This window comes from Callorhinus ursinus, unplaced genomic scaffold, assembly GCF_003265705.2.
Source record: "Callorhinus ursinus isolate GAN/ISIS: 27379988/994484 unplaced genomic scaffold, GSC_fseal_2.0 scaffold1, whole genome shotgun sequence".
In the NCBI taxonomy this organism is placed as follows: domain Eukaryota; kingdom Metazoa; phylum Chordata; class Mammalia; order Carnivora; family Otariidae; genus Callorhinus; species Callorhinus ursinus.
Genome location: NW_027397063.1, coordinates 39,795,010 through 39,818,358, shown reverse-complemented (window position 1 = coordinate 39,818,358; position 23,349 = coordinate 39,795,010). Strand labels below are relative to the sequence as shown.

Genomic DNA, 23,349 nt, shown 5'->3' with positions numbered 1-23,349 from the left:
TTCCTTCCTTCCTTCCTTCCTTCCTTCCTTCCTTCCTTCCTTCCTTCCTTCCTTCCTTCCTTCCTTCCTTCCTTCCCTCCCTCCCTCCCTCCCTCCCTCCCTCCCTCCTTCATTTCTTATTGTTAAAGTGGAAGAACAAGAATTATCCTTCATAAATTTCTGAGCATTGGTTTAACCTCAAAGCTTTCTTGGCCATTTATAGGAAAATATAGTATGGAACCAACTAATCTTACTTTTTGGTACTACTAATACACTTAATCCAAGTGATAGGCATGAGGCCACGTTTAAAAAAATTATCTCCTGCACATATATTAGTAGAATCACATTTCAAGTGTATCTCCCATTGATTTGAGTAACTATATTTATAAATGTATCACCACATTTATAAAGGACAGATGAGTATACAGAGCACAATCCTAGGCATGTTGTACATGAATGGAAAATAGTCTTTCCCTTAAATTTACAATGTTCTTGAGAAATCTAAACTGACGTGCAAAACCATGGAGAACATATGTTGCTGCCTGGAAGTAGAAATAATGAGTACCCTACTAAATAAGTACAAAAATTAGCAAAGTGATGCTCGATTGTGAAGACTTGAGGATAAAGTCCTTTGCTGTTTTGCTCTGCTGAATATCTACTAGCGCTGTATAGGTTGGTAGAGTTCCAGATTGATGTTTACATGAACTTGTGTTTATATGACATTTAGAAACCATTGGCATGTATCTCTTTGAAGTTTGTTGTAAGCAGCATAAATCAAATCAAATTTTATTAAGTTATGGCAGCTTTCTACTTCTGGGACATTTTAAAGGCCCCACTTGCCTGTCTCAATATAGAACCTCTGGAAATCAGAGGGTGGTGAGTAGAATTACAGTACATATTAGGGTGTTGTTTCAATTCTATTTAATCTCATCCTCAACCTCACTTCATATCAATGATTTGTCTTGTCATATCTTCTTAGAATGCTTTCAAGTACATTAATCTTTTGAAAAAATTAGTTTCTGCTAATATAGCGTTTAATAACCTTTCTTAACCTTTGTCCCATTGTGATGAATCTTATGTCTTTCTTTAATGTTACTTGAAATTTTAAAATAAAATTTTGTGACAGACAATAATAGCCAAATATTCTTGTACTTGTTAACATTTCTCAGTCTCCTCTGCATTTAGGTTGGAGCCTTATAAATATTCCAGACATATATATAGTTTCTGGGCCAGGGCAGTTAAGGACCAAGTATCTCTACCATCTCTTTCTCTCTTTTATCTATGTAACTGAAAGTGAAGAAATGTAAGATGGTGGAGTTGTAACACTGAGAAGCCTGGACCCCTGAGTCACTGCTTGGCCAGCTATTTTCACACATGAGTGGAATATAAACCACTGTAGTTAAGCTGCTGAGATTTCAGGATTTATTTGTTATTGAGGCATAACTGAGAATTACTTAAATAATGAATGCAATATGAATCAGAGACATGGGATAAAAGGCCACCGCACATGCCTATTTTACAACCACTGAATGGGGTTTTGATTTAAATTAGTGAGTTTCTGAGTGGCATTTGAGGCATTGAGTACTTCCAAAGAATGAAGTATTTTCTGCCTGTGATGAAGATTTAAATTGCCTAAGGAATCCTTTCTCCACTAATTTTTTTAATATATTGTGGTTCTATAATATTGATACCAAAAACTTCTGTTATTAAAAAGTAATTTTAACTATTGGTTAAATAATTGAAGTTATTTTTTCCAAAGATTTGCTTTTCATACATTTTTTTCTGATTGTAAAATGAGCATATGCTCACTGTGGGAGAAAAATTTTAATAAATACACAAACTAAATAGAAAAATGCCCTGAATCTCTCATAATCTTAAATACCAAGATTTAAATATTAATATTGTTGGGTAATGTTTCCTTTCAATCTTGTTACTTTATGTAAGTACATGTTCTTATTTTGAAGATTCACAAGTATTATATTGTTTCTTCTTGGTTTTACATTTAATTATAACACAAGCTCAAGGTCTTCTCCACATTATTTAAATACTCCTTGTAAATTTTGTTTTAGGTTTTTTGTTTGTTTGTTTGTTTCTTGCATTTTAACTAGGGCTTCCTTGAAATAGATTAGCTTTTGGTTAAGACAATAACTTTGTGTGAATTTTCTTTTTTTTAATTAACATATAATGTATTATTTGTTTCAGGGGTACAGGTCTGTGATTTATCAGTCTTACACAATTCTCAGTCCTCACCATAGCACATACCCTCCCTAAAGTCCATCACCCAGTTACCCCATCCCTCCCACCCCCCTCCACTCCAGGAACCTTCAGTTTATTCCTGAGATTAAGAGTCTTTTATGATTTGTCTCCCTCTCTGGTTTCATCTTGTTTCATTTTTCCCTCCCTTCCCCTATGATCCTGTGTTGTTTCTCAAATTCCTCATATCAGTGAGATCAAATGATACTTGTCTTTCTCTGATTGACTTATTTTGCTTAGCATAATACCCTCTAGATCCATCCATGTCGTTGCAAATGGCAAGAGTTCATTCTTTTTGATGGCTGCATAATATTCCATTATATATATGTACATATGTGTATATATATATACATATATATATATGTATACACACACACACACACACACACACACCCACACACCCCACATCTTCTTTATCCATTCATCTGTTGATGGACATCTAGGCTCTTTCCATAGTTTGGCTATTGTTGACATTGCTGCTATAAACATTGGGGGGCATGTGCCCCTTCAGATCATTACATTTGTATCTTTGGGGTAAATACCCAGTAGTGCAATTGCTGGGTCATAAGGTAGCTCTGTTTTCAACTGTTTGAGGAACCTCCATACTGTTTTCCAGAGTGGCTGCACCAGCATGCAGTCCCACCAACAGTGTAAGAGGGTTCCCCTTTCTCTGTGTGTGAATTTTCAATCTGTTTATTTGTTGGATTGGTCCTGGCCACACTGAATTTGTGAGAACAAATGTATGGAATTAAGACTGTGTGGTACACACACACACACCAAAGGGATTGATTTGTTTGACAGTTCTAGCTACATCTACTTTAAAAAGTTGACTTTTATTTTAGAAATAGTAACTTGAAGAACAGTATGGGGTTATTATTTCAACTGAAGAAGCACTTACTGAGCACCAACTTATCAAAGTACTGTAAACTGCTATAGATCAGAAGATGATCATTCCTGCCCTAAGAGAGCATACGCTCTAGATGAATTCTTAAATAAATGGGTTCTTGGCTGCATGTCTGTTGAACTTGAGGAAGTACTAGGCATTAACACCACTTAGGTAAATTACACAAGATGCACTTGTCTGAGTGATACAAAATGAAGTTACTACAATTAGACTACTCAGCAGAGATTCACAACATTTGCCAAAGAAGGCACAAATCTTGTCCCATGACAGAAAGCACTAGTGAGCATACAACAGCAGATGGTAATGTTTGATTGTGTGAGGATCCACTGTACTGTCTGGGAGCATTACTCTCCCCTTTGTGTGACAACCTAATTTATAATGTTGAATTAGGCTACACACCATCTCATCTGGACAAGGTCAGCTTCATGGCTGTGTGACCAGTGCAGCTGCATGGCACCCATACACCAAAGTGGACTCTGTACTTGGAGTTTAATGCTCAGTTATTACCATCCCCAAATTCTTAATAATTTATCTTTGAATTTGTGTTGTATAAGTAAAGTCTGATAGCAGAATGGAACTTGCACTGAGGGCTTGGAGCTTTGACCTCCCTTCCTTGCCTGCATCACCATAATGGATTCTCAGCCACTTGCTTCCCTGCCCCATTCAGCAATTACTGTTGCCCATCACTCCTGGTGGGAGCCTGGCATGGGAAAGGTCAGTTTGGGGCACTTGTGTTCCACTCAGTCCTAGGCAGGCACCAGGCACCAGTGACACCCCACAAGTATCTTTTTGTCCAAGGGAGAATAACATTAAGTAGCAAAATAAAAACAACAAAGAACCACCATGACAGGTCAATTGAGAGAATGCAGAAGGAGGGGAAAAGTTTTTATCCCTCCTTCCATCCCAGGCTAAAAAGATCTGATCCCAAATACTTGCCTGAATACTATGAGGTAGAACCAGAACAAGGACCAGTAAAATTACCCACATGTCTCTGAATGTCATCCAAACAGGCCCTTGGTCTAGCTCTTTGGTATTATCTAAGGGCATTAACAGGCCCTTAGTCTAGGATCTATTTGGCATTATCTAAAATTATTTGGTATGAAAAAAATCTGTATTCATGTTTTTACTATTCTCTGTTGATCTGAAATTAAGATAATATTTCATAAGGACTGTAACATTTCAGTTTTGTCAGCAATCTTTATGACCATAGATGCGTAAGGAAAAAAACCCAACATATTTAAGCTAAAAAAATAGGGAAAATTAGGTATGAATTGTCATGAGGAAGTGACTTATGAGCCATATGCTTATTTTTAAACCAAATATGCTGTTTATTCATTTATGTATTCATTTATTAAGTACCAACCAGAATATAGAATATAGCTAGAATCTGGAGATAGGATGGCAAGCAAAAATGATGTGGCTCCTGACTTCAGAGAGCTCACAGACTAATGCTCAAGAATGGCATTCATAACATAACTGCATGATTGAATGTGCAATTACAAACTGAGATAAATGCTCTGAAAGAAAGGAACAGCCTATAGGAGCAGATAAGAAAAGAACCTAACCTAGCTTTGGAAGTCAAGAAACACTTTTCTATAAAGGTTGAGGAAAGCTGAAGAATCAGTAGGTAATTGGGTGAACAGGGCTGGGGAGAGGAAGACATTTGCAAAGGCACTAAAGTAGGGTGGGAGTGAGGGGAGCATGACCTGTTTGAAGAATTACACTGTCATTGGCAGAGCTTAATTAGTGAGAGAGAGGAGAGTTGTGTGAAGTGAGCCCAAGGACTAGACAGGGACCAGACCATGCAGAGGCTGGTGGACCATGCTAAAGACTTTGATCTGCAGCCTAGGAACAAAGAGAAGACATTGAAGGTGTTTAGGAATGAGGTTGGTAGAATTAGGGTTTGTGCAAGATCAGATTTATGATTTGTTAAAGATGACTTTGCCTGCAATAGGGAAAAATATTTTGGAAGGAGTCTTAGGTGAATGCAGAAAGTCCTGTTAGGAGGCTGGTGCCATAGTTAGGTAACAGGCAGCCTGGACTAGTGGGTGATAGCAGACACAGAGAGTCATATGGATTCAAGAGACATTTAGAGAACAAATCAATGATGAATTGAATATAGGAGGTATCAAAGAAAATTTCAAGTTTTGTTGGCTTGCATATTTTGATTGTGAGTCTATTCATTGAGATAGGAAACAAAAAAAAATGAGGTTCAGAGATAAATATCATGAGGTCGATTGAGATGCCCCAGGCATTCAAGTGTAAGTGTTGAGGAGCTATTTGTACATATGAGTGAGCTTTTACAGTATGGGGCTTATAAATGGGTAATTGAAACCTGGTAGATGATTATGTTACTGCAAGGGGAACAGAAAGAGAGCTATATCTTGAAAACAAGGGAAAGAAAGTGTTTCAAGAATGAAGGAACTGATTCAAGATATTGAATGTAGCCTAACAGATGAAATAAGAGCACTGAAACATCACAGTCTTGACTTTGGCAAGAGCTTCTTGCACAGAGTGATGGAAAAACATTGGAAAATTTGGAAGTATGAAAATGAAGATCACTTTAAGCATCTCTGAATATGTGTGACCATTATAGACAGAAGAAAGAAGACAATGGCTGGAGGGGGATGAACATGGTAGAGTTTTAAACTGAAGCAGCTTAGATTGATGAAGCAAATGTGGAGGTTTTGATACTATCACTGAGAAACAAAAATATATCTGTTTATAATTTATGCATAAGGCCCATTGGTTTCCTTTTCAAATGTACATTTCCTTCAAACTAGATTGTAACTTGAGATCTTTCCCCTAGTAAGCATTCTTTTAATACTAACTCCATGACACTTGTAATTGCATACCTTCTCTCTGGAGATCCAAGGTGAACGATGCACAAAGTGTCATTTACAAATAAGCAAAATGTGACTATTGCCAAATTGTTTTCATAACAATGCTGTCTGATGTAATTCCCAAAGGTTACATTGCTGAGTTTGAAGAAAAATTGGCTTTAAGCTTTTTGTGATTGCATGTATTCTTTCTCCCAAATGACATGTTTTTGGAGTAGATCACAAATGAGTAAGTTGAGTAAGATTTAGAATAGAATAGAGTTGGCAGAACGTTTTTTTACATGTGTTCTGTAGTTAAAATCATAAATAGCAGTATTTTTTCCAATTATGTTAGTAAAGAGGCAATTATAAATAGTGAGGAAAGCCATGGATCAGCTTTCAATTTCCATGTGCCTATTTTGAATATTATCTGTGAATACCACAGGCATCTTTGTACTTTCTTCTCTTATTATTATAACTGATGAGTCTGTGTTTATAATTGTCAACACATTTTGGTGAACTTTCTCATTCCTTGGACCCCATTACACAATGATATTTTTCCTTTTCCCCTTGCTGCACTTTCTCTACAGGTGCTCCAAGTTTAACTGGGATGATTCGAAACTTTTTTTCTTTCTTTTTGTTTTCAAAATTTGTTGGTATCAGTTCACTTCTTAGATTTATGTAAATGCCTCTCAAGTTCATATTTTACCTCAGATTATATTCACTTACTTAACTGTGTATTTCCCAGTGTCCTTATCTTCCTCCTTCAGACCAGTTACCAATTTCCTGTCTTGGGTGTTTCTTTCCTCCCCGTGAGATCACTTTCCCAATTATTACTATTATTTAATTTTTTAATAAGATTTTATTTATTTGTGAGAGAGAGAGAGAGCACAAGTGGGGGGAGCAGCAGGCAGAGGGAGAAGCAGACTCCCCGCTGAGCAAGGAGACCAACGTGGGACTCCATCCCAGGACCCTGGGATCATGACCTGAGCCAAAGGCAGACACTTAACCAACTGAGCCACCCAGGCGTCCCCACTTTCCCAATTATTTGGGCTCAAACAAGGTCAGCCTTCATTCCTTTTCCTTTGCCACCAATCCAATGAGTTGTAAAGTTCCTAATCAACTCCTTTTAAAGAGACTAATTCAAGTACGTGGCATCACATCAATAGAGAACAACTTCTGAGAAGCAATAGTTTTCTGCTTCGCCCTTTCCCACCTGCACTTCCATTCTCAGAGGAAATACACTTTAACTGTATTTTGTTCTCCTGGTGGTCACTTCAAAAATTGTAGATAATGTACTTATACTTGAATTTATTTATTGATCTAGCAACTTCATGTCTACTGACTCCCAATATAAAAGATGAATCTTTTGATTCTTTACCCTTCCTCTTCTTCTGATGTTCTGATATTTATATTTGTAACTAATTCTTTTATTTTTGTTTCTTTAACCTATCTAAGCATCTGTTTTTTGTCCTTTAACTCTTTATATTATTTCTTGATCTCCTCTTTGTAAAATGAGAACATCCCTTCCCTCTGTCTTTATTATAGTCTTCAGTTACCTTTGATCTGCAACTACTTCCAAGTTTTCTGTGTTTGATTATCTCTGAAAGTTTATAATCAATAAATATTGCCTACATTATTATAACCTTATATATATATATCCAGAGGTTGGCCCCCATTGCATTTCTTTCTCCCTAGATTCAATGTCATTATCCCCAGGCCCTGGAAAACCATGTGCTTTGTTTTCAGGTCTTTTGAATTCTGTTTTTTTTGTTGTTGTTAAGGAAAAGTGATTATTAAGTTAGAAAGTATTTCCTCTGTTTTTTTTTTCTTCCTCTGAAAGAGATTATAGAGAACTGATATAATTTCTTCCTTAAATATTTATTAGAATTTACCAGTGAGCCCATCTGGGCCTGGTATTTTCTGTTTTGGGAAGTTATTAATTATTGATTCAATTTCTGTAATAGATACAGGGCCTATTAAGATTGTTTATTTCTTCTTGTCTGAGTTTTGGCAAATTATGCCCTTCAAATAATTGGTCCATCTCACCTAGGTTATCAAATTTGTGGACATAGAGTTGTTCATACTATCCCTTTATTATTCTTTTAATGTTCGTATGATATATAGTGATGTCCCCTCATTCATTTCTGATATTAGTAATTTGTGTCCTCTCTTTTTTTCTTAGCCTGCTTGGTTTCAGGTTTGTCAATTAATCGATCTTTCCAAAGAACCAACTTTTGCTTTTATTGATTTTTCTCTCTTGATTTCCTGTTTTCAATTTTATTTACTTCTGCTCTAATTCTTATTTCTTTTCTTCTTTTTACTTTGGATTTAATTTGCTCTTGTAATTATTTTTAAGGTGGAAGCTTGGATTATTGAGTTTAGAAGGTTCTTCTATTCTAATATATGCATTGAATGCTGTAAATTTCTAGGTACTGCTTTTGCTGCATTCTATATTAAATTGTGTTTTCATTTTCATTTAGCTCAAAATATTTAAAAATTTTTTTTGAGATTTCTCCTTTGATTCATGTGTTACTTAGAACTATGTTGTTTAATCTTTAGGCATTTTGAGGGAATCGGGCAGCCCCTTGCACTTCTCCTCAAGAACAGTCCCTTGGTGAGCCGCTTAACCCTCTACGATATTGCTCATATGCCCGGAGTGGCCGCGGATCTGAGCCACATCGAGACCAGAGCAACCGTGAAAGGCTACCTCGGACCTGAGCCGCTGCCGGATTGCCTGAAAGGCTGCGATGTGGTTATTCCCCATGACCTGTTAAAACCCCATGACCCGGGATGACCTGTTTAACACGAATGCCTCCATTGTGGCCACCTTGTCTGCTGCCTGCGCCCAGCACTGCCCTGAGGCCATGATCTGCATCATTTCCAATGCAGTGAACTCTACCATCCCAAACGCAACGGAAGTTTTCAAGAAACACGGAGTCTACAACCCCAGTAAAATCTTCGGGGTGACGACCCTGGACATTGTCAGAGCCAACACTCATTGTGGAACTGAAGGGTTTGGATCCCGCTTGAGTCAATGTTCCTGTCATTGGCGGCCATGCTGGGAAGACCATCATCCCCCTGATCTCGCAGTGCACTCCTGAGGTGGACCTTCCCCCGGACCAGCTAACAGCCATCACTGGGCGGATCCAGGAGGCCAGCACAGAGGTGGTGAAGGCCAAAGCTGGAGCAGGCTCGGCCACCCTGTCCATGGCGTACGCCGGAGCCCAGTTTGTCTTCTCCCTTGTGGATGTGATGAACGGAAAGGAAGGAGTTGTGGAGTGTTCCTTCGTTAAGTCCCAAGAAGCAGACTGTGCCTATTTCTCCACTCCATTACTGCTGTGGAAAAAGGGCGTTGAGAAGAATTTAGGCATCGGCAAGATCTCCCCTTTCGAAGAGATGATAGTGGAAGCCATCCCTGAGGTGAAGGCCTCCATCAAGAAGGGAGAGGAGTTTGTGAAGAACATGAAATGAGAGGGGCAGCCAGCGAGCAGTCTGTTTCCCTAACTTATAAAGGCATCATGTCCCTGTAAAGTCATCTCCTGCCCCCTGTGTTTGAGTTGCATTAACCATGAGTATCATGTTAGTGTCGCCATCCCTTCCAAATCCCCGGTCTGTCTGTGGGCGCATCAATAAAAGCAGGCTTTGATTTTCTTAAAAAAAAAAAAAATTCTAGTTTAATTCCATTGTTTTCTAAGAGCAGACATTATGTGATTTTTATTCTTCTAAATTAGTTAAGGTATATTTCATGACCCAGAATTCTTGGTGAATGTTCCATATGAGACTGACAAGAATGTGTATTCTGCTCCTGTTGACCGGATCTAGATGATTGAGGATGTGTTGAGTTCAACTATGTCCTTACTGATTTTTTTTTTTTTTTTTTTGCCTGCTGGATCTATCCATTTCTGATGGAGAGGTGTTTAAGTCTCCAACTAGAATAGTGGATTCATCTATTTCTCTTTGAAGTTCTATGAGTTTTTGCCTCATGTAGTTTGACATTCTGTTGTTAGGCTTATCATTTTAAGAATTACATCTTTTTAGAGAATTGACCCTTTCGTCATTATGCCCCTCTTTATCCCTTATAAATTTTCTTGTTTTAAAGTCTGCTCTGTCTGAAATTAATAGTTTTGCTTTCTCTTGATTGGTGTTAGCATGGTGTATTTTTCTCCATCTGTTTACTTTTAATCTATATATGTCTTTATATTTAAAGGAGTTCTTTTTTGTAGACAGTATATAGTTGGGTCTTGTTTTTTGATCCACTGTGATGATCTCTATCTTCAAATTGGTTTATTTAGGCCATTGATGTTCAAAGCGATTATATGCATTTGTATTGATATGTACCATATTAGCTAGCTCTTTGAATTACTTTATTGCTCTTGCTCTTTATTCTCATTTTTGTCTTCCACTCTTTTTTTGCCTTTTGTCATTTTTACTGATCATTTTATAAAATTCCATTTTCTCTCCTTTCTTAGTATATCACATTTCTTTCTTCCTTTCTTCCTTTCTTTTCCCTTTCTTTTTTAGTAGTTGCCCTACAGTTTGTAATAAACATTTACAATTAATCCAAGTCTCAAATGACACTCTATTGCTTCATAGATAGTGTATTTTATAATAACAAAATAATCCTAATACCTCCCTCCCATCCCTTGTATCATTGCTGCCATTCATTTCACTTGTTTATAAGCAGACATAAAATATATACATTGAATACATTGTTGCTATTGTTTTTTTGAGGAAACTATCATCTGTTAGATAAATTAAGAATAAGAATTTGTATTTTACTTTCATTTATTCCTTCTCTGATGCTCTTCCTTTTTTATGTGGACCTAAATTTCTGACATACAATTTTCTTTCTCTCCAAAGAAATTTTTATTAAAACATTTCTTGTAAGGCAGGCCCACTACCAACAAATGACCTTATATTTTGTTTGAGAAAGTCTTTATTTATCCTTCATTTTTGAAGGATAATTTCACAAAGTACAGAATTCTAGATTGGTTGTTCTTTTCTTTCAACACTTTAAATATTTCCCTTTAAATATTTCTCTTTTCTTGCTTGCATGGTTTCTGAGAAGTTGGATATAATCCTTATCTTTGTTTCTCTATAGGTAAGGCTTTTTTCCTCTGGATTGTTTCAGAACTTTTTCCTCTTTGATTTTCTGTTGTTTGAATATGATATGCCTGTGTATATCTTGTTTTGTTTTTGCCGTTTGGTATTTGTCCTCCTTGTAGTTTTCTAATCTTCTTGGATCTGTGGTTTGATGTCTGACATTAATTTGCGGGAAATTCTCATTCTGTTTCAAGTATTTCTTTCATTTCTTTCTCCTTTCTTTTTCTGGTATTCCCATTATGCATACATATACCTTTTGTAGTTGCACCATAGTCCTTGGATATTCTGTTCTGATTTTTTCAGTCTTTGTTTTCTTTGCCTTTTAGTTTTGAAGGTTTCTATTGGTCTATGTTCAAGCTCAGAGATTCTTTTCTCAGCCATGTCCAGTCTACTAATGAGGCCATCAAATACATTCTTTATTTCTGTTACAGTGTTTTTGATCTTTAGCATTTCTTTTGGTTCCTTCTTAAAACTCCATGTCTCTGCCCATCTTGCATACTATTTTATCTATTAGAGTCCTTAGCATAGTAATTATAGTTGTTTTAAATTCCTGGTTTAACAATTCCAACATCTTGCAAACCATGTCTGTTTCTAATGTTGGCTCTGTCTCTTCAAACTGTATTTTTAGCCAGACATGATGTACCAGGTAAAAGGATTTGCTATAAATAGGTTTCTAGTAATAAGGTATGGGGTCAGGGGAAGTCATTCTATAGTCCTATGATTAGATTTCAGTCTTTTATAGAGACTGTGCCTCTGGAATGTGAACTTTACAAATGTGTCTCTCTCTTTTCTCCCTACCTTAGGTAGAACAGGATGGCTTGAGTAGGCTGGTGATGGGTATTTCCCTTCTCCAATTATTATTTAACCTTTATTAATAAAGGTTATTTAAATTCCAGTTAGTTAACATACAGTGTAATATTAGTTTCAGGTGTAGAATATAGTGATTCAACACTTCCATACAACACCCGATGGTCATCACAACATGTGTACTCCTTAATCTCCATCACCCATTTAACCCATCCCCCCACCCACCTTTCCTCTGGTAACCATCAGTTTGTTCTCTATAGTTAAGTGTCTGTTTTTCTGGTTTGCCTCTCTCTTTTTCTCTTTGCTCACTTGTTTTGTTTCTTAAATTCCACATATGAGTGAAATCATATGGTATTTGTCTTTCTCTGACTTATTTTACTTAGATTAATACTTACTAGTTACATCCACACAGTTGCAAAGGGCAAGATTTCATCCTTTTTGTTTTTTTGTTTTGTTTTGTTTTGTTTTTTGTTTTTTTTTAAAGATTTTATTTATTTATTTGGCAGAGAGATACAGAGAGAGAACAAGTAGGCAGAGAGGCAGGCAGAGGGAGAGGGAGAAGCAGGCTTCCCGCTGAGCAGGGAGCCCGATGCGGGGCTTGATCCCGGGACCCTGGGATCATGACCCGAGCTGAAGGCAGCCGCTTAACCGACTGAGCCACCCAGGCGCCCCGATTTCATCCTTTTTGAAGGCTGAGTAATATTTCATTATATATGTGTATATATATATATATATGTGTATATATATATATATATTCTTATATAAATACCACATCTTCTTTATCCATTCAACAATTGATGAACACTTGGGTTGCTTCCATAATTTGGCTATTGTAGATAATGCTGCTATAAACATTGAAGTGCATGTATCTCTTTGATTTAATATTTTTGTATTTTTTAGGTAAATACCTAGTGCTATTGCTGGATCATAGGGTAGTTCTATTTTTAACTTTTTGAGGAAGCTCCATACTGTTTTTCAGAGTGGCTGCACCAGTTTACATTCCCACCAACCATGCAGAAGTGTTCCCCTTTCTCTCCATTCTCACCAACACCTGTTGTTTCTTATGTTGTTAATTTTAGTTATTCTGACAGGTGTGAGGTGATATCTCATTGTAGTTTTGATCTGCATTTCCCTGATGATCACTGATGTTGAGCATCTCTTCATGTGTCTGTTGGCCATCTGTATGTCTTCTTTGGAAAAATGTCTATTCATTTCTTCTGCCCATTATTTAATTGGATTATTTGCTTTTTGGGTGTTGATTTTGATAAGTTCTTTATAGATTTTTGGATACCTACCCGTTATCAGATATGTCATTTGCAAGTATCTTCTGCCATTCCATAGGTTGCCTCCTCATTTTGTTGATTGTTTCCTTTGCTGTGAATAAGCTTTTTGTTTTGATCAAGTCCCAGTAATTTATTTTCACTTTGGTTTCCCTTGCCTCAGGAGACTTATCTAAAAGGGAGTTGCTACAGCTGATCTCAAAAAGGTTACTACCAGTGTTTTCCTCTAGGATTTTGATGGTTTCCTGTCTCACATTTACATCTTTCATCCATTTTGAATTTATTTTTGTGTATGGTGTAAGAAAGTGGTCCAGTTTTATTCTTCTGCATGTTGCTGTCCAGTTTTTCTAACACAACTTGTTGAAGAGACTGTCTTCTCCATTGGATATTCTTTCCTACTTTATTGAAGATTAATTGACCATATAGCTGTGGATTCATTTCTGGGTTTTCTATTCTCTTCTATTGATCTGTGTGTCTGTTTTTGCACCAGTACCACATTGTCTTGATGACTATAGCTTTGTAATATAGCTTGAAGTCTGGAATCATGATGCCTCCAGCTTTGCTTTTCTTTTTCAAGATTCCTTTGGCTATTTGGGGTCTTTTGTTGTTCCATAGAAATTTTCGGGTTGCTTGTTCTAGCTCTGTGAAAAATGCTGGTGGTGTTTTGATAAGGATTGCATTAAATGTGTAGATTGCTTTGGGTAGTATAGACATTTTAAAAATATTTGTTCTGATCCATGAGTATGGAATCTCTTTCCATCTCTTTGTGTCATCTTCAATTTCTTTCATAAGTGTTTCATAGTTTTCAGAGTACAGATATTTTACCTCTTTGGTTAGGTTTATTCTTAGGTATCTTATGGTTTTTGGTGCAATTGTAAATGGGATTGATTCCTTAATTTTCTTCCTGCTTCTTCATTATCAGTGTAGAGAGATGCAACAGATTTCTCTACATTGATTTATAGCCTGTGACTTTGCTGAATTCATGTATCCATTCTAGCAATTTTTTGGTGGAGTCTTTTGGGTTTTCTAGATAGAATATCATGTTGTCTGCAAATAGTGAAACTTTGACTTTTTCCTTGTTGATTTGGATGCCTTTTGTTTCTTTGTGTTGTCTGATGGCTGTGTCTAGGACTTCCAGTACTATGTTAAATAACAGTGGTGAGAATGGACATCCCTGTTGTGTTCCTGACCATAGGGGAAAGGCTCTCAGTTTTTGCCCATTGAGGATGATATTAGCTGTGGGTTTTTCATATTTGGCCTTTATGATGTTGAAGTATGTTCCTTATAAATCTACTTTGTTGAGGGTTTTTATCATGAATCAATGTTGTACTTCGTCAAATGCATTTTCTGCATCTGTTGAAATGATCATATGGTTCATATCCTTTCTTTTATTAATGTGGTATATCACATTGATTGATTAGTGAATATTGAACCACACTTGCAACCCAGGAATAAACCCCACTTGATCGTGGTGAATGATTTTTTAAAATGTACTGTTGGATTTGGTTTGCTAGTATTTTATTGAGAATTTTTGCTTCCATGTTCATCAGGGATATGGCTTGTAATTCTCTCTTTTAGTGTGGTCTTTATCTGGTTTTGGTATCAGGGTAATGCTGACCTCAAAAGTGAATCTGGAAGTTTTCTTTCCTTTTCTGTGTTTTGGAAAGTTTGAAAAGAATAGGTATTAACTCTTCTTTAAATGTTTAGTAGAATTCCCCTGGGAAGCCATCTGGCCCTGGACTTTTGTTTGTTGAGAATTTTTGATTACTGATTCAATTTCTTTGCTAGTTATCAGTCTGTTCAAGTTTTCTATTTCTTCCTGTTTCAGTTTTGGTGGTTTATATGTGTCTATAAATTTATCCATTTCTTCCAGGTTGTCCAATTGGTTGGCATATAGTTTTCCAGAATATTCTCTTATAACTGTGTTTATGGGTGTGGGTTGTTATTTCACCTCTCTCCTTTGTGATTTTATTTATTTGGGTCCTTTCTCTTTTTGGTAAGTCTGGCTAGAGGCTTATCATTTTTTTTTTAAGAGAGGAAGAGGAGGGGTAGGGATGGGCAGAGAGAGAGGAGAGAGAGAATCTTAAGTATGGTCCATGCCCAGTGTGAAGCCCAATGTGGGCCCATCTCATAACTGTAGGATCATGACCTAAGCCAAAATCAGACACTTAACCCACCAAACCACCCAGGTGCCTCTAGAGGTGTATCAATTTTATTAATTTTTTCAAAGAACCACCTACTGGTTTCATTGATGTTCCTTTGTTTTTAAATTTCTATATCATTTATTTCTGTTCTAATCTTTATCATTTCCTTCTTTCTGCTGGCTATAGGCTTCATTTCTTGTTCTTTTTCTACCTCCTTCAGGAATAAGGCTAGGTTGTATATTTGAGATTTTTCTTGCTTCTTGAGGCAGGCCTGTATTGCTATATACTTCCCTCTTAGGACCACTTTTGCTGCTCCCAAAGGTTTTGGATGGTTGTGTTTTCATTTGCTTCCATGTATTTTTTTTTTTTTATTTCTTCTTTGATTTCCTGGTTGACCAATTCATGGCACGAGCCAAGCTACTCATGCTGTTTGACAAAGTCCAAGTACGAGGGACAATCCTGAAAAATCAGGAGACTCCACAGCTGGCTCCTGCTACTTCCTTTCATTTTATTTGCGGCAATCTTTATAATCAATTCTGCGGTTTCATGATAAAATGATTTATAAATTTAGTTATGCCTATGCAAGCAATCATAATGAAACTGATTCCAAAAAGGCCGATGATGGGCCAAGAAGTAAAAATACCCAATGTCCTCCAATCTGTAAGGGAGCTGTTGGATCCAGGCCCAATAAAAATTCCTATTGATGAGATTCCTCAGGCACCTCTGAAACATTAGGATTCTAGGAAAGAAAAATCTCATGACATTCTACAGTACAGGAACCTCCCTATGTTGTATACAAACTAGGAGGCCACCTTTGGTATTGCTCCTCGAGGTAAGCCCCTCGTGTAGGATAACTTCCTTGCCCCTACTCCTCCCATTCCTTATACTGGAGTTGATAATGAGGACATAAACAAATGGTATAAAATTAAAGGAAAAAAGGGTGCGGGCATCATCTGACAGCCTCTGGGAAAGGAGTGATCCTCCGTGGTGTCTATGGAGCAAGGACAAGAGACACATAGTAATGGAATAAGTACTTTGATAAGATAGGGTGCACCCATTGTAAGCTGCCTTTGGAGAAAGTAGATAACCTTCATAGGTCACGCTCTGTTTTCTAAATCCGAAATGATTGCGATAAAATGTAAAAAAAATAATAACACATGGAAGAATGGAAAAACAAGAAAACACTAATGAATAAAAAGAGTCCCTCTGAGGCTATCGGGAGGGAGATGCTTGCAACCTGATCTTGTGTCTGTGTCTCCTCACTCGCCGACGCCGACCTTTCCTTCAAGGACCCTTCCCCCACTGGAGCTGGACTCTGGCAAATTCATTCTTTAGTGGGATGTTGTTTAACCTCCATGTATTTGTGGTCTTTCCAATTTTTTTCTTGTGGTTGATTTCTAGTTCATAGCGTTGTGGTCAGAAAAGGTTCATGGTATGACTTCAATCTTTTTGTATTTGTTGAGGCCTGTTTCGTGACCTAATATGTGATCTGTTCTGGAGAATGTCCCATGTGCCCTTGAGAAGAATGTGTATCCTGCTGTTTTAGGATGGAATGTTCTAAATATATCTATTAAGTCCATCTGGTCCCATGTGTCATTCAAAACCATTGTTTCCTTGTTTATTTCCTGTTTAGATGATCTGTCCATTGATGAAGTGGGGTCTTAAAGTCCTAATATTATTGTGTTATTATCAACTAATTCCTTCATATTTGTTATTTTTTTAAAAATATATATTTGGGTACTCCCACTTTGGGTGCATAAATATTTATAATTGTTATATCTTTTTGTTGGATTGTCCCCTTTATGAGTACATAATGCCTTTCTTTGTCTCTTATTACAGTCTTTGTTTTAAAGTCTACTTTGTCTGATATAAGTATTACTACTCTGGCTTTCTTTTGACATCCAGTTGCATGATAAAGTTTCTCCATCCCCTCACTTTCGGTCTGAAGATATCTTTAGGTCTAAAATAAGTCTCTTGTGGGCAGCATATAGATAGTTCTTATTTTTTTAATCCGTTCTGACACCCTATGTCTTTTGATTAGTTCATTTACATTCAAAGCAATTATTGATAGATATATATTTGTTGCCATTTTATTACTTGTTTTGTTGCTTCTGAAGATTTTCTTTGATCCTTTCTTTTCTTTGTGACTTTTGGTCTCTCCTTTGTAGTCCAAGAGCCCCCTTTAATATTTCTTGTAGGGCTGGCTTAGTGGTCAGAAACTCCTTTAGTTTTTGTCTGTCTCTCCTTCTATTCTGAATGATAGTCTTTCCGGATAGAGTATTCTTGGCTGCAGATATTTTACATTCAGTATGTTGAATATAGCATGCCACTTCCTTCTGACTGCCAAGTCAGTTTATGTTGAGAAATATCCAGCTGGCCTTATGGGTTCTCCCTTGTAAGTTAAGAACTGCTCTTGTCTTGCTGCCTTTAAGATTTTTTCTTTATCACTATATTTTGCAATATGCTTAATGTAATTACAATATGTCTTGATGTTGGCCTGCTTTTGTTGATTTTGATGGGAGTTCTTTGTGGAGGGCAGACCTGTTAAGAAGAACAGAGTATTCTGGCATATATTTACTGTAAGAACCTGGTTAATGTCTAGAGTTAAAACTCATAAAACTATGAGCCTATGACTGGCTCCTCCTGGAATTTTTTTACTCTCAAATCTGTCCACTCTGAGTTTCCAGCAGTTCATCATTCCAGCACTTCATTACAGTTCTGATTTTCTAACCCCAGTAATGGTACCTGTAGAGATTTCAGCTTGTGTCTGCTCCAGTAAGTTGTGATTTTCTTTTTCTTTTTTTTTTTTTAATTTTATTTATTTGACATAGAGACACAGAGAGAGGGAACACAAGCAGGGGGAGTAGGAGAGGGAGAAGCAGGCTTCCAGCTAAGCAGGATGCTGGGATCATGACCTGAGCTGAAGGCAGACGCTTAACCATCTGAGCCACCCAGGAGGCCCTCCAGTAAGTTGTGATTTTCTGAATTCATTTATTGATCTCTGTAATTTTGGGGGGGAAGAAGTTTGCTCTGCATCCTCAGTTCTCTTGTGGATCTAAGAAGCATAGTTGATTTTTCAAATTGTTCTGATTTTTATTTATTTATTATTATTATGTTATGTTAATCACCATACATTACATCATTAGTTTTTGATGTAGTGTGACATGATTCATTGTTTGCGTATAACACCCAGTGCTCCACGCAGTATGTGTCCTCCATAATACCCATCACCAGGCTAACCCATCCCCCACCCCATCCCCTCTAGAATGCTCAGTTTGTTTCTCAGAGTCCATAGTCTCTCATGGTTCGTCTTCCCCTCTGATTTCCCCCTTTTCATTCTTCCCTTCCTGCTATCTTCTTCTTCCTTTTTTTTTTTTTTTTAAACATATAATGTATCATTTGTTTCAGAGGTACAGGTCTGGTGATTCAAGTCTTACACAAATTGTTCTGCTTTTTACTTGTTAGATGGAGTGGTGACTTCCAAGCTCCTTACATATTGAACTGAAAAACAGAAATCTTGAATTCTTTCTTCTTTTACTTTACCAATTGCTTAACATAATTTCCCATTTCAGGTTTCTGTGTATTTAGAATGTAACCTTTTTTGGGGGAGGGAGTCTTGTGATATTTTTATCACACCAAAAAGAAACCCCATTAGCAGTCATTCCACATTGCTCTCTACTTCAGACCCTGACAACAATTAATCTGCTTTGTTTTGGATTTATCTATTTTTGAACTTTTCATATAAATAGAATCATACAACATGTGTGCTTTTGTGTTTGTATTCTTTGACTTAGCATTATCTTTCATACATGCTGTAACATGTTCATCCATGTTGTAGCATGTATCACTCATTTTTTTGTGACTAAATAATATTCCATCGTATAGATGGAATACCATATTTAGTCGTTATGTTCATAGGTTTATGGAAATTTGGTTTGTCTTTTGGCTATTTGAATATTGCTGCTATAAATATTTGTACAAGTTTTGGTGTGTATATAGGTTTTAGTTTCTTTTGGGTATGTACCCAGGAATGGAATTGCTGAGAATATAATAACTCTATTTTTAAACTTTGAATAATGGTAAATGTTTTCCAAAACAGCTGCATCATTTTACATTCCCACCAGCAATGTATGAAGGTTCCAATTTCTCTGCATCCTCACCAATACTTGTTATTTTCTCTCTTTTCAGTTATAGCCATCCTATTGGGTGTAAAGTAATATCTTATTATGTAAGAATTTCTGTAATAACCAGTGACATTGAACTTTTTTTAACTTATTTGGACATTTTTATTTTTATTTATTTTTATTTTATTTGTTTTAAAGATTTTATTTATTTGAGAGAGAGCGAGAGTTTGAGAGAGCGAGCAAGAAGCAGAGGGAGAAGCAGCGTCTCTGCCAAGCAAGGAGCCGGATGTGGGACTCGATCCCAGGACTCTGGGATCATGACCTGAGCTGAAGTCAGATGATTAACCGACTGAGCCTCCCAGGTGCCCTATTCAGACATTTTTAGATCTTAGAAGAAATATCTATTCAGATTCTTTGTCCATTTTTTTAAATGGGTTGTCCTAATGATGAATTTTAAGAGTTTTTTTTTTAAACATATTCTAGAAAAAAATATATTTTGATATTAGACTCTTATCAGATATGTGATTTTCTCTTTTGTGGGTTGTCTTTGCACTTTCTTGATAATGTCTTTTGAAGAACAAAATTGTCTAATTTTAATGAAGTCCAATTTATCCATTTTTTCCATTGTTTGTTGTGATTTTGGTGTCATATCTATGGAACCATTGTCTAATCCAAGGTCACAGAAATTACCCATGTTTTTGTCTAAAGTTTTATAATTTTATTTCTTACTTTTAGGCCTTTGATTCATTTTTATTAATTTTGGCATATGGTGTGAGATACATATTCAACTTCATTCCTTTGCATGTGGGCCTTCAATTGTCACCCTGGGTGAGCTCTGAGAGAGGTGAAATAAAGACATCTTATGAGTGGGGTCTTAAAAGGGATTACCGGTCAGGTCAAACAATGACAATTCTTGGCTTCCACGCTGCTGGTTTTTACCATGATCATAGGTTGCTCATTTTCAAAGCTACTACAGAGCTGAAGAGCAGGGAATGGGAATAGGGCAGATAAAAATGCTACAAAACTCACTGTACTTACTGAGATCCAGCTATTTGTCTTGAACAGGTGCTCCCTGGATTACTGCAATCCTTTGGTTAATTTCCAGAGTTCTAAAAAGTTATTCTGGCAAGTTTTACCAGTGTTCTCATTGCTTTTATGGAGAAGAGGCTTTTCAAATGTTCTTACTCTGCCATTTTCACTGATATTACTCTTGAACTATTACTATTTTTTATCATTCTCAGTATTTTCTAATTTCTCAGTCATATTGGTTTTATTGAGTCACCCACCATACCCTTCACCCAGATCAGACACTTGTGCTCCTTATCCAACTTTTTTACATTCTCCCTGGGTCTACAGCATTTTATCCTAGAATATTCTTGACTAGATTCACTGTTTTCTAGATAGAGTGCCTTGTTCTATCTTACTTTGTCCTTTGTTTTTCTGGAAAACATTTTCAAGAAATTTATTGAGAAAATGATATGGGAGAAGAGAATAGGTATGTATTCTTGCATTTGTGAAATGTCTTGTTCTTGCCTTTACTTTTTTTAAATTGCATAATTGACAATAATATTGTATTAGTTTCAGGTGTACAAACAGTGATCATAGTGACTCACTATTTATATACATTATGAAGTGATCACTACAATAAGGCTAGTTAACAATTGTTACAATATTATTGGTTATATTTCCCATGCTGTACTTTACCTTGTGTCTTATTTATTTTATAACTGAAGATTGTAGCTCTCAATCCCCTTCACCTATTTCACTCATCCCTTCACTCCCCTCCCCTGTGGCAACCACCAGTTTATTCTTCATATTTATGAGTCTGTTTCTGTTTTTTGGATTCCACATATAAATGAAATCATATGGTATTTGTCTTTCTCTGTCTGACCTTCTCATTTTGCCTAATGTCCTCTAGGTCCATCCATGTTATCACAAATGGCAAGACTTCATTCTTTTCAATGGCTGAATAACATTTCATTGCATATATATATATATATATATATATATATATATATGTAAACACACAAACATATATACATACACACACATATATCACATCTTTATATATCACATCTATAAATGTGATATATCTATATATCACATCTTTTCTAGAAATATATTCATCTATTGATGGACATTGAGGTTGCTTCCATATCTTGGCTATTGTAAGTAATGCTGCAATGAACACAGGAATGCATGTGTCTTTCTGAATGAATGTTTTCATTTTCTTTGCATAAATACCCAGAAGTGGAATTGCTAGATTGTATGGTAGTGCCATTTTTAACTTTTTGAGACAACTCCATGCTGTTTTCTGCAGTGGTCATAACACTTCACCTTCCCTCCAACAGTGCATGAGGGTTCCCTTTTTTCCATATCCTTGCCAATACTTATATCTTGATTTTTTTAATAATAGCCACTTTAACATGTGTGAGGTGATACCTTATTGTGGTTTTGGTTTGCATTTCTCTGATACTTAATGATGTTGAGCACCTTTTCATGTGCCTGTTGGCCATCTATATGTTTTCTTTGGAAGAATGACTATTAAGATCTTCTCTCCATTTTTAAATTGGATTGTTTGGGGTTGGGTTTTTGTTGTTGTTGTTTTTTTGTTTTGTTTTGTTTTTGTTATTGAGTTGTATACATTCTTTAAATATTTTGGATCTTAGCCTCTTATCAGATAGAAGATTTGCAAATATCTTCTCCCATATGGTATGTTGCCTTTTCATTGTGTTGATGTTTCCTTCACTGTGCAAAGGCATTTTAGTTGGATATAGTCCCGTATATGTCTTTTTGCTTTTATTGTCTTTGCCTAAGGAGACAGATCCAGAAACATATTGCGAAGGCCAATGTCAAAGAGCTTACTGCCAATGTTTTCTTCTAGGAGTTTCATGGTTTCAGGTCTCACATTTAAGTCTTTAATCCATTTTGAATTTATTTTTGTGTACAGTGTTCTAAGAAAGTGGTCTAGTTTCATTCTTTTGCATATAGCTGTTCAGTTTTCCCAGCACTATTTCTTGAAGAGACTGTCTTTTCCTCATTATATATTCTTGCCTCCTTTGTTATAGATTAATTGACCATATAATTGTGGGTTTATTTCTGGGCTCTCTATCTTGTTCTGTTGATCTATATGACTATTTTTGTGCCAGAACCATACCATTTTGTAGTATATCTTGAAATGTGGATTGTGGTATCTCCAGCTTTGTTCTTCTTTCTCAAGACTGTTTTAGCTATTCAAGGTCTTTTGTGGTTCCATAAACATTTTAAGGTTATTTGTTCTAGTTATGTGAAACATTCTATTGGTATTTGGATAGACATTGCCTTGAATCTGTAGACTGCTTTGGGTAGTATGGACATTTTAACAATATTAATTTTTCCAGTCCATAAGTACAGTATCTTTCCATTTATTTGTCTTTAATTTCTTTCATCAGTGTCTTAGAGTTTTCAAAATACAGATCTTTTAACTACTTGGTTAAATTTATTCCTAGGTATTTTGTTCTTTTTGATGCAATTATAAGTAGAATTCTTTTCTTAGTTACTCTTTCTGATAGTTTATTATTAGTGTATAGAAACACAACAAGTTTCTGTACATTATTTTTGTATCTTGCAACTTTATTGAATTCATTAGTTCTAATTTTTTTGTGGGTTTTTGTTTTTGTTTTTTGGTGAAAGCTTTAGGGGTTTTTGCCTTTCACTCTTGATTGATGGTTTGGTTAGCTATTGACTTTTAGGTTTCAAACTTTCCCTCAGAGTTTTGAGGGCATTGATCTTTTGTTTTCTATCTGTTATCTATTGCCAAAGTATCTTGAAGTATCTTAAATGTAGTAGCTTAAACAAATCCAACCATTTATTGTTGCTCCCAATTCTGTGAGTTGTCTGGGCACTCGTTAGGGCCCCAGATGAGTCTGTGGTCAGCTGAGAGCAGTAATGCAG

At 36.2% G+C, this 23,349-nt stretch overlaps 1 pseudogene; it reads left to right on the top strand.

Moving 5' to 3' along the window:
• Positions 1-8,738: 8,738 nt before the first annotated feature.
• LOC112818742 (malate dehydrogenase, mitochondrial-like) lies at positions 8,739-9,453 on the top strand (annotated as a pseudogene).
• Positions 9,454-23,349: the final 13,896 nt, after the last annotated feature.